At 40.9% G+C, this 9,756-nt stretch overlaps 2 pseudogenes; both read left to right on the top strand.

Moving 5' to 3' along the window:
• LOC101663174 overlaps window positions 1-8,882 on the top strand; it is an 18,905-nt pseudogene extending 10,023 nt beyond the window's left edge.
• Window positions 8,883-9,260: 378 nt separating this feature from the next.
• LOC115871444 lies at window positions 9,261-9,355 on the top strand (annotated as a pseudogene).
• Window positions 9,356-9,756: the final 401 nt, after the last annotated feature.

Genomic DNA, 9,756 nt, shown 5'->3' with positions numbered 1-9,756 from the left:
CCTTTCTTGTCTCTTGCTCTTTGATGATTGGACCAGTGTGCGGCTGCCTTAGCTGTTTCTCTGCCTCAACATGAGAGCTACACTACCTGTGCGATACCCAATCCATGGATTGTGTTGCTGTAGTCTGAGATTCCCTCAAGACCTGCTTTCCCCCACTACTGGTGTATACATCGCTTGAGCTGGGGACTGTTGGACCCTGTCATCTGGCTGACTGTTGGTGACCTGCCTTGCTGTTTGCTGCCTGTGGCCAGATTGCTTGAATTGCTTTGCATAGGACTCAGCTGTCTGCTTCCTTGACTTGCACCCATTGGTCCTCGTGACTTGAAGGACTTCCAGTGTATTAGCTGTCTCATGGAAGTGAGTTGTACGGAGCCATTTATACTGCTCTATAGACTACTTAGCTGTTTATTTCTTATTTTGTATCTATCTATCTATATAAAATCATAAGTGTCCTGGTCTTGTTTCTCTAGAGAACCCTGTCGAACGCAGTATTACATCAAATGCCTTTGAAATGAGTGAAGCTATTTGGAGGCCACCATCACCCAGGGGTTCTAAGAGTGAAGTTAAAAGGCACCAAGTCCTCTTTATTAGCTTCAAAATAATATACCTGAATCATTATTTTTGTACTTTAGAGTATACACATTTTGTTTTTTATGTTCCTTCCAGAACAATAGTCTCAGGTTAGTAATCTCAGACTGCCCAGAACCCAGCCATTTCCTTATCATGTTTTCTGATTTTCCTAATTGGAACACTTTCTCTCTCTGCTCCCCACAATCACACACAGGGTATCTGACTGTCATTTCAAGAGTCTAGTTTGAGGTACAGAAACAGGAGCATTAGACTTCAGGTCCAGCTCATCATTAAACTTGATATACAGTAAATGCTAATCCCTTAAATATTAGTGCAGAAGAGTAAGTGATTTAACATGACTGTTCTAGCTATTGCCTGTGTCTCCCACCAAACAACCTTTCCTGATGGATCTGGGTAGGAAAAGGTAGGGGAACTGAAAAGATTCATTTGTGAATATTTGTTCACATGATTTTTGTGATTGCCATCATGCTGCATAAAAAAAGAAGAATCTTCTTACAAGCAAGATGGGGTAATCTCACTATTAGTAAGAACCAGGAGTGGAACACGTCCTCTGAACCACAAGATCCCTGTGCAGTGACATTCCTTGAACCAGAAGACAGTGGTGACATCAGAGGAGTGGCAGAGGAGCAGCAGTGGAACCAGGAGCAGCAGTTATGAGATGGAGTACCCAGAGAGCACATAAAGCTCTTGTTTGGGGTAGGCTTGTAGAGTGGGGTACTGGGAACTTAATTTGGGGAACTGGGTGTGCTGATCCACAGACTTGAAGCTGAGTGTCTTTGAGTGGAGGGTTACACTGGAGTGGTATGCCCTCTGGGCATTTATTAGCAGCCTTGAAAGAAATTTGCAACATGAGCTGGCTGAGCACCTCTATCCTAAACATTTCTAGATCAATTATATAACCAGTTTACTTCCACAATAAAGCTTATAATCCTGAGCATTGTCTGTGGGTTCAGTTGTCCTTTGTAATGAATGAATAAACCAAGCAATAAAAGTAGAATGTGTGAGATAAAGACTTTATTTAGTGAGGTAGGCAGCTTTAGGGTAGTTCTCAAGCAGTTCTTAAGCTTGAGCAAAAGATGGATTTGATATGCTTTGCAGCACTGACATAAAAAAGCCATAGGGAAAAACCCCCATAGATTCAGCAGCATTTCAAGCATCATTTAGTGAACTCTATGTGTCAAGCACAGTTAGAGGCACTCTGGTGAATAAAACAGAAAAATCCCTGCTTCGTGGAACTTCTACAAATAATAAGACTCATCTTTAAAACGTTTGGTTCTGTTTCACTGATATCTGATTCATATGTGGATTTCCTAAGCAATTTTCCATGAGACACATAACAATGTGGCCAAGAGGGCTTAGGAACTGCATTATCATCTTCCAATTGGAAAATGCCAATGCTCATTATATAGGCTTTGCAAAATCTTACAAGTAAATAAACCCCTTTAATCTACTACATGGGCCCAAAGCTGATCACAAAACCCTTTTTGAAATGCTATAATAACACATGAAATTTGGCTGAGAAAATGCTGATTTTCAAGATTAATTGCACATCCCTATGCTGACTATCAGTGTCCAGAAAGGTTGGCTGCCTTCTCTTCACCATATCTTCCTGTTTTGCTAACTCTGGCTGCTTAACACCGAATTTCTCCTCCAATGTCACGGAGGCTCTCAATTATCCAGCATGATCACCATGTCCTGCCTTTGCCTGGACTGCTCTACATTTGGCTCCATCTCAATCCACCAAAATCTCACTCATTTTCCAATGCAAAATTCCAATTCCTTGTGCTTTCCCCGACTCTCTCATCTTTCTTATAGAATACATGGAAGTACTTTTGACCACCATAATCCCTCCTAGCCTTACACCTGCACCCAATTGTCTTGTGACTCTGATTCTCCTCCTACAAAGAGATGAATCAAATTTATTCCATTTGAATTTTGACTGGATGATGTGCCCCGATCAGTGAGCTATTAGAAAATGAGAGTCAAGGAGATAATTGAAATGTGCACTGCAGCATGGCTTCTTTTGAGGCTCCGAATGTGTATGTCTCCAAAACAAGGCTGGGTTGGCCAACTGGAAGATGAGAGGTCTTAGCTGACATTACGACAACCACCATACATTTGCGTGAGGCCATCCTAGATGCTCGAGTTCTGACTAAACTAACCAGATGGGGAAATCCGCACAGTCAATTGAGCGCCAATGACAAATAAGTAAGGCTTCTTGCTTTCATGAGTCGGAATTGACTCCTTAGCAGTGAATGACTCTATCCTCTATATTAGGGTTGACTACTTATTCAGCAAAAGCTACCTGATACAACCACTATACAACTCTGTCATGTGTTCCAACTTGACTGTGACATCTCTAACACAGAGGCACATTGACTTATACTTCTGTGATATTCCCTCAGGACTCAGCATCCTGCCTCACTCCTCCAAGACGTTGGTATGTTTGTCAATTGAAATAATCTTTAAAGTTTCCGCTGGGTTTCATGGAATTCCTTTAGAGGTCAGTATAGATACATACAATCCTGCCACATCAAATTTTTCTAGGTAAAACGTCAACCAGTCATAAGCTTTGAAATCAGATGTGTACCAATGAAGGGGCTCTTTGCTGGTGTTCTACAAATCCAAGGACTTTGATAAAATTAGCTCCCTTCAGATTCTGACCATAATTAGGTCTCTCCCTCAGGTCCTGCTGAAAATGTAAGGCCTAGAAGAATGAGAGAGATTACTAGTTCCAAATATGTTGAGACAGAGTTGGCTGCATTGCACAAGATACAGATAATGTAATGTCAGCCATCAAAATGTTAGTATGAATTCATTTGGGGCTCACTCAGCTGACTGAAATGCCATTCCTCTTGATTGCGTTATTCTCAGCGTAATGAATCATAATTTTCTGATTCAAAATGGCCAGTGCCAGTCCATTTGACTCACTAGTGTCTAAGATATCCATGTTTATGCATTCCATTTCATTTTTGGCCACTTCCAATTTTTCTGCATTCATATTTGCACATTCCAAGTTCTGATCATTAGCAGATTTTTGCAGCTGTTTCTCCTTATCTTGAGTCATGCCCCATTAGAATATGAAGATCCCAAAGATTCCCTTTCAACAGGCTTTGCCCCACCCCTGTCACTATGGTCGACTTCACTCCAAGAAAAAGCTCCTCCTCAGTCACATTTTGAGTACCCTCCAACCAAAGGGACACATCCTCTGGCGCGATCTCTGACAATGTTCTGCTTCCATTCAATAGGCCTTTAGTATCTGAAAATGTTTCCAAGCTATGATTTACTGTGCCTGGAATAACACATTCAAGAGTAGTGGTATTGAATTCATTGTCAAAAAGGATATTGCAAAATCAATCTTGAAGTGCAATGCTATCTGTGATAGTCTTATATCTGTCTTCAAAGAAAAATCAATCAATGTACTGTTAGTAAAACTTATGCCCCAATCATAAAAACTAGTGAGGAAGAAATTGAGCCATTCTATGAACTACTTCAGTTGGAAATTGATCAAACATGCAATAGATGCATTGATAATTATTGGTGACTGGAGTGCAGAAGTTAGAAACAAGGAGAGAAAAACAGTATCTGGAAAATATGGATTTGTGGAAATACCTTTTTTCAATTACACAAAAAGTGACTATACACATGAATTTCCCCAGATGGAATACACAGAAATAAAATTGACTACATCTGTGGGAAGACATGATTAAGAACTCAATATTAGCAGCTAAAACTAGACCAGGGGCTGACTGCGGAATAGCCCATCAATTGGTCATATTTACATTCAGGATAAAGCTGAAGAAAATTGAAACAAATCCACAAGACCCAAAATATGACCTTGAGACTATCCTACCTGTTTTTTGAGAACATCTCAAGAACACACTTAATGCACTGAACGCGAATGACAGAAGACATGATGAGCTATAGGAGGACATCAAGATCATCATTCATGAAGAAAGCAAAAGATCATTAAAAAAAACAGGAAAGAAAGAAAAGACCAAAGTGGTTGTCAGAAGAGAATCTGAAACTTGCTCTTAATCATAGAACAGCTAAGGCAAATGGAAGAAATGATAAAGTCAATGAGCTAAAAGAACATTTCAAAGCACAGCTCAAAAGATAAAGTGAAATATAATGAAATGTGCAAAGAGCTAGAATTAGAAACACGCTCAGCATATCTGAAACTGAAAGAACTCAAGAAAAAAGCCAAGTCTCAAGGTGCAATCTTGAAAGAGTCTATGGACAAAATATTTAATGATGTAGGAAGCAACAAAAGAAGATGGAAGGAATACAGAGAATCACTGTACCAAAATGAACTAGTTGATAGTCCACCATTTGGGGGGAGGTAGCGCATGAGCAAGAACCAATCATACTGGAGGAAGAAGTTCAAGCTGCACTGAATGTGTTAACTGAACACAAGGCTTCAGGAGTTGATGGAATACAAGTTGAAATGTTTCAGCAGACTGAGGAAGCACTCCCTTGTCTATGCTACGAAATTTGGAAGGCAGCTACTTGGCCAATTGATTGGAAGTGATCCATATTTGTACCCATTCCAAAGAAAAGTGACCCAACAGAAGGCTCAAACTATAGAGCAATATCATTGATACCGCATGCAAGTGAAATTTTGCTGAAGATCATCCAACAAAATTTGAAGGAATACCTTGACTGTGAGCTGCCAGAAGTTCAGGTTGGATTCAGAAGTGAACATGGAACAAGCGATATCATTGCTGATGTAAAGTGGATCTTGGCTGAATGCAAAGAATATGAGAAATCGTTTACTTGTGTTTTATTGACTATGACAAGATATTCAACTATGTAGATTATAACAAACTCTGAAAAGTCTTGAGAAGAATGTGAATTCCAGAACACTTCATTTTACTCATTCGGAACTTGTACATGGATTCATAGGCAGGTGTGTGAGTCAACCATGGCAACGCTGCATGATTTAAAGTCAGGAAGCGTGTGTGTGAGGGCTGTGTCCTCTCACCATACTCATTCCATTTGCAGGCTGAGAAAATCATCAGAGCCGCTGGGTTAGCTAATGAAGAATGTGCCATCAGGATTGGAGGGAGGCATTAACAACCTGTGTGCAATAGGCAGGTGACACAATATTGCTTGCTGGAAGTTAGGAGGAATTAAAGCACTTGCTGATGAAGATCAAGGATTAAAGTCTTCGCTATGGAGTACAACTTAATGTAAACAAAATCCTCACAACTGGGCCAATAGGTAACATAACGATAAATGGAGAAAAGTTTAAAAAATGATTTTTTTTTTCTTGCTTGGACCCATGATCAATGCTCATGGAAGCATTGGGTCAAGACACCAAATAATGCATTGCATTGGGTAAAGCTGCTGTACGAGATTTCTTTGGAGTGTTGAAAAGCAAGGATATTACTTTGAAGCATAAGGCCCACCTCACCCAAGCCATGTTATTTTCAATTGCCGCATATACTGATGAAAGTTGGACACTGAATAAGGAAGAAGAAAAAGAATCAAAGCATTTGTATTGTGGTGCTGGAGACGTCTATTGAAAGTACCATGGGCTGCTCAAAGAACAACCCCATCGTCTTAGAAGAAATATGACCAGAGGGTGCCCTGGAGGCAAGAATGCATGCTTTGGACATGTTGTCAGGAGACACTAATCCCTGGAGAACTACATCATGTTTTAGCAAAGCAGAAGGGCAGCGGGGGGAAAAAAAAACAAACCAAGGGTCCTCAAGGAGATGGATTGACACAGTGGCTTCAATAATGGGCCCAAGCATATGAATAATTATGAGCATGGCACAAAATGGGACAGTGTTTTGTTCCGTTGTGTGTAAGGTGACTATGGGTCGGGACCAAGTTGAAGGCACCTAACAACAACTCACCGCGATTGAGTCCATTCTGACTCATAGTGATCCCATTGGCTGAGACAGAACTGCCCCTGTGGGTTTCCGAGATTAACTCCTGATGTGAGTAGAAAGCCTCTTCTTTCTCCTGCGGGGTAGCTGGTGGTTTTGAACTGCTGGACCATGAGGTTAGCAGCCCAATGTGTAATCACTGTCCAACCAGAGCCACTTTGGTGCTGGAGGAACTAAATGAGATATTGGAAACGGTTTCCTTCTTTCTTTTAATAGCTGAAAGGAATTTGCATAAAGACAACATTTCCTGCCATTTTTAAAATGCCTCCACACCCTCCCTCCCCAGCCTTCCCTGTGAGCAGCCATCCAATGCCTCTCTCTGTCTTACTTTTTCTGATCCTGATCTCCCTTTTTCCTTTTTTTATTTTTGCTTTTCTCTTCCCAGATTCCACCTTTCACCGTCTCCTCAGAGAAGCACATTCCTCTGCAGGCAGGGGCAGACCAAGTTTCCCATTTGACTCTCCCCGTCCCTGTTGCCCTCCCTGGAGAGGAAGCCCCTTCCTCATCCACGTACATGCAATGGGCAGCCGTTGGGGGAACTGGACTGGCAGTGGCCACAGATATGGGGTCACCATGTGTGTTAGTCTGGGTAGACTAGAGAAACAAATCCATGGACACACATATGTGTATAAGAATGAGATTTACTTTACAGAATTGACATGTGTATGGATTGTGATAAGAGTTTTGTGAGCCCCAATAAAATGATTTAAAAATAAAAGAACGAGATTTATATACAAGAGGAATTGAATATTGAGAAAACATCCCAGCCCAGTCCAGATCAAGCCAAAAGTCCGATATTAGCCCATATTTCTGGGATCAATCTATAAAGTCCTCTTCAGAATCACAAAACACATGTAATGACACCAAATGCAGAAGATCACAGGCCAGTGGGTAGAAAGTCTTTGGATCCAGTGTCATTGGAAACATCTCAGTTCTGCTAGGGGTCTTTCTGTGGCTTCTCTGGCTTCCAAGGTCTGGTTGTGTCCATGTGGCTTGTCTTCTGCAATGTCTCCCAGGGAGTAGCCGAGAGAAAGAGGTGTCTTCTCCCTCCAAGGAGGAAGTACCAGATTTCCCAGAATTCTCAGGAGAAGGCCACACCCACAGAAGTCTCATTGACTATCTCCAGATTGACAGACTAGACTCTACCCCTACACTCAATCCTTAAATTGACACCAGAGTAGGTGACTACCACATCATGGAACTAATTCACTGACCGACTTGATCCAGCAACCTCAGTCATGTGTCATGATGCTCAAGCCCCTATACCCGTGTCCTCCAGCCCGTTCCCCAGTCTTCTCCCACTTCAAGTCCTCTCATTCTCACCCAGCAGGCCCCAGTGCCTTGCTCTGAGGAAAAGGAGGTGATAACAGGACACTCAGATGGCCTACAGAACTGCTGGGCAGACGAGGAAGAAGATAGCTACATTAAACTGGGCGACAGGAAGATCCAATTGATATCATGAAGTTTCCAGAGATTGCCTTTCCTATGGGACAAAGCAATCTCTAGGGAAGCCCAGATGGAATGGCAAGATAACTACAAGTCAGAATATTTCTCCATCTCAGAGAGATGAAGATATTCCATGGCTGGCCAACATCAAGTACCAACTCAACCTTTATCCAGAAACATTTGCTCTGGCTAGCAGTCTTTTGGACAGGTTTCTAGCCACTGTAAAGGCCCACACAAAATACTTGAGTTGTATTGCAATGAGCTGTTTTTTCTTAGCTGTTAAGAGTGTAGACTATAGAGGAATGAGGGATTTCCAGTTCCAAATGTGTTGGCATGAGATCGTTTCTGTGGGTGTTCTTCATATGAAATTCTGGTAACAGAGAGAATTATTCTGAACAAATTGAATTGGAGTCTTCACACAGCCACAATAATGACGTTTCTCCACATTTCCCATGCCATTGCAATGTCCACTAGGCCTCAGTTTTCCTTCAGTTTACCCAAACTGAGTCCAACTCAGTGCTGGTATTCCTTACTAAACACCTCCTCCATTGTATGGCCTGGAACCAACTTCTAATTCAAAGGATATGTGCTTGTTTTGGCAATGATTAGTTCTAGAGATGAGGAAACTCGTTCCTGATTGACTTCTTCTCACAACTGAACTGCTTCAGAAAGCACAAGTGGACATTCCCAGGTGGTTCACTGTTGGTAGCTGGTGGCACGTCAGCTTTCTACTTGGCAGTCTTCTCTGCCCCTGAATTCCTTTTATGTATACTCTCCTCTCAAGTAAAAGAGTGTCAAAGGAGTGTTCAGTCTATATTCCTCCTCTGTCCCAGGCCCAGATTTTCCCCAGGACAACAGCAAAACCAGAAGTGCCAATCAGAGGTGGTGCAGCCTGTTAGCATCATTTCCCAGATGCCAGTGGGTGCAAGTATACCTCAGTTAAACTGAAACGAGAGGAAATGAAAGTAATGGACTTCTATGGTGGGATTCAACGGCTCTATAACGAAGATACTGCCTCAGAACACGTGAGTTCTGTGTAGCACTGATTTATGAAGCCATGAGGGACATAATTCCCCTCGTCCATCTTTGTGACTTATTTCTGTCATGTTGAGTACAAATCCAAAGCAGACTACTCTGAGAATGGGAACATACACAGTCAGGGAAGGATATCTATGTGATTAATATCTTAAGAGGCTGAATGAAAATGAGCCAGAAAAACAAACCTCTTAGTTACTCTGCAGTTATTTATCATAATTCAATATTATTTAAAGACCATGAAAAGTACACAAAATTTCAGAAGAATTAATATTTTAAAAATTAGTTATAGTGCTTGCTTCAGCGGCACATATACTAAAATTGGAGATACAGAGAAGATTAGCATGGCCCCTGCGCAAGGATGACACGCAGCGTTCCATATTTTTAATAAAATGACTTTTAAAAAAATTGTCAAACTATTTACAAACTACTCCTAGTTTAGTTTTGTTTGTTTTGAAGAAATTCCCTATAAAACTGTAGCTAAATAAAAAATTTTAAAGAATTTAAAAAAATTAGTGATAGTATTTGCCAGTTCTACTATTTTCTCTACTGAAATATTCTGAAATCTATTACTTACCTCGTGCCAAATAAATAATGTCATATTGAATGTTTTCTAAAGTTCCAGAATTCATAACTAGCCAATCTTATACCCAACAACTTAATGTAATTTCCCTCTCTTGCTTTCTTCTTCAGTGAATAATTAATGAATTTTATGCATGTTGATCTATATACACTGGCATCCACTAAGCAGAAAACTCTCCAAATTATTATTTTTGTAGCAATCTAG

This window comes from Echinops telfairi, unplaced genomic scaffold (genome assembly GCF_000313985.2).
Source record: "Echinops telfairi isolate 266 unplaced genomic scaffold, ASM31398v2 ScPeMD7_5592;HRSCAF=6446, whole genome shotgun sequence".
Classification (NCBI taxonomy): Eukaryota; Metazoa; Chordata; class Mammalia; order Afrosoricida; family Tenrecidae; genus Echinops; species Echinops telfairi.
Note: the sequence above shows the minus strand (reverse complement) of the source record. Positions and strands in the feature narration are given on the sequence as shown.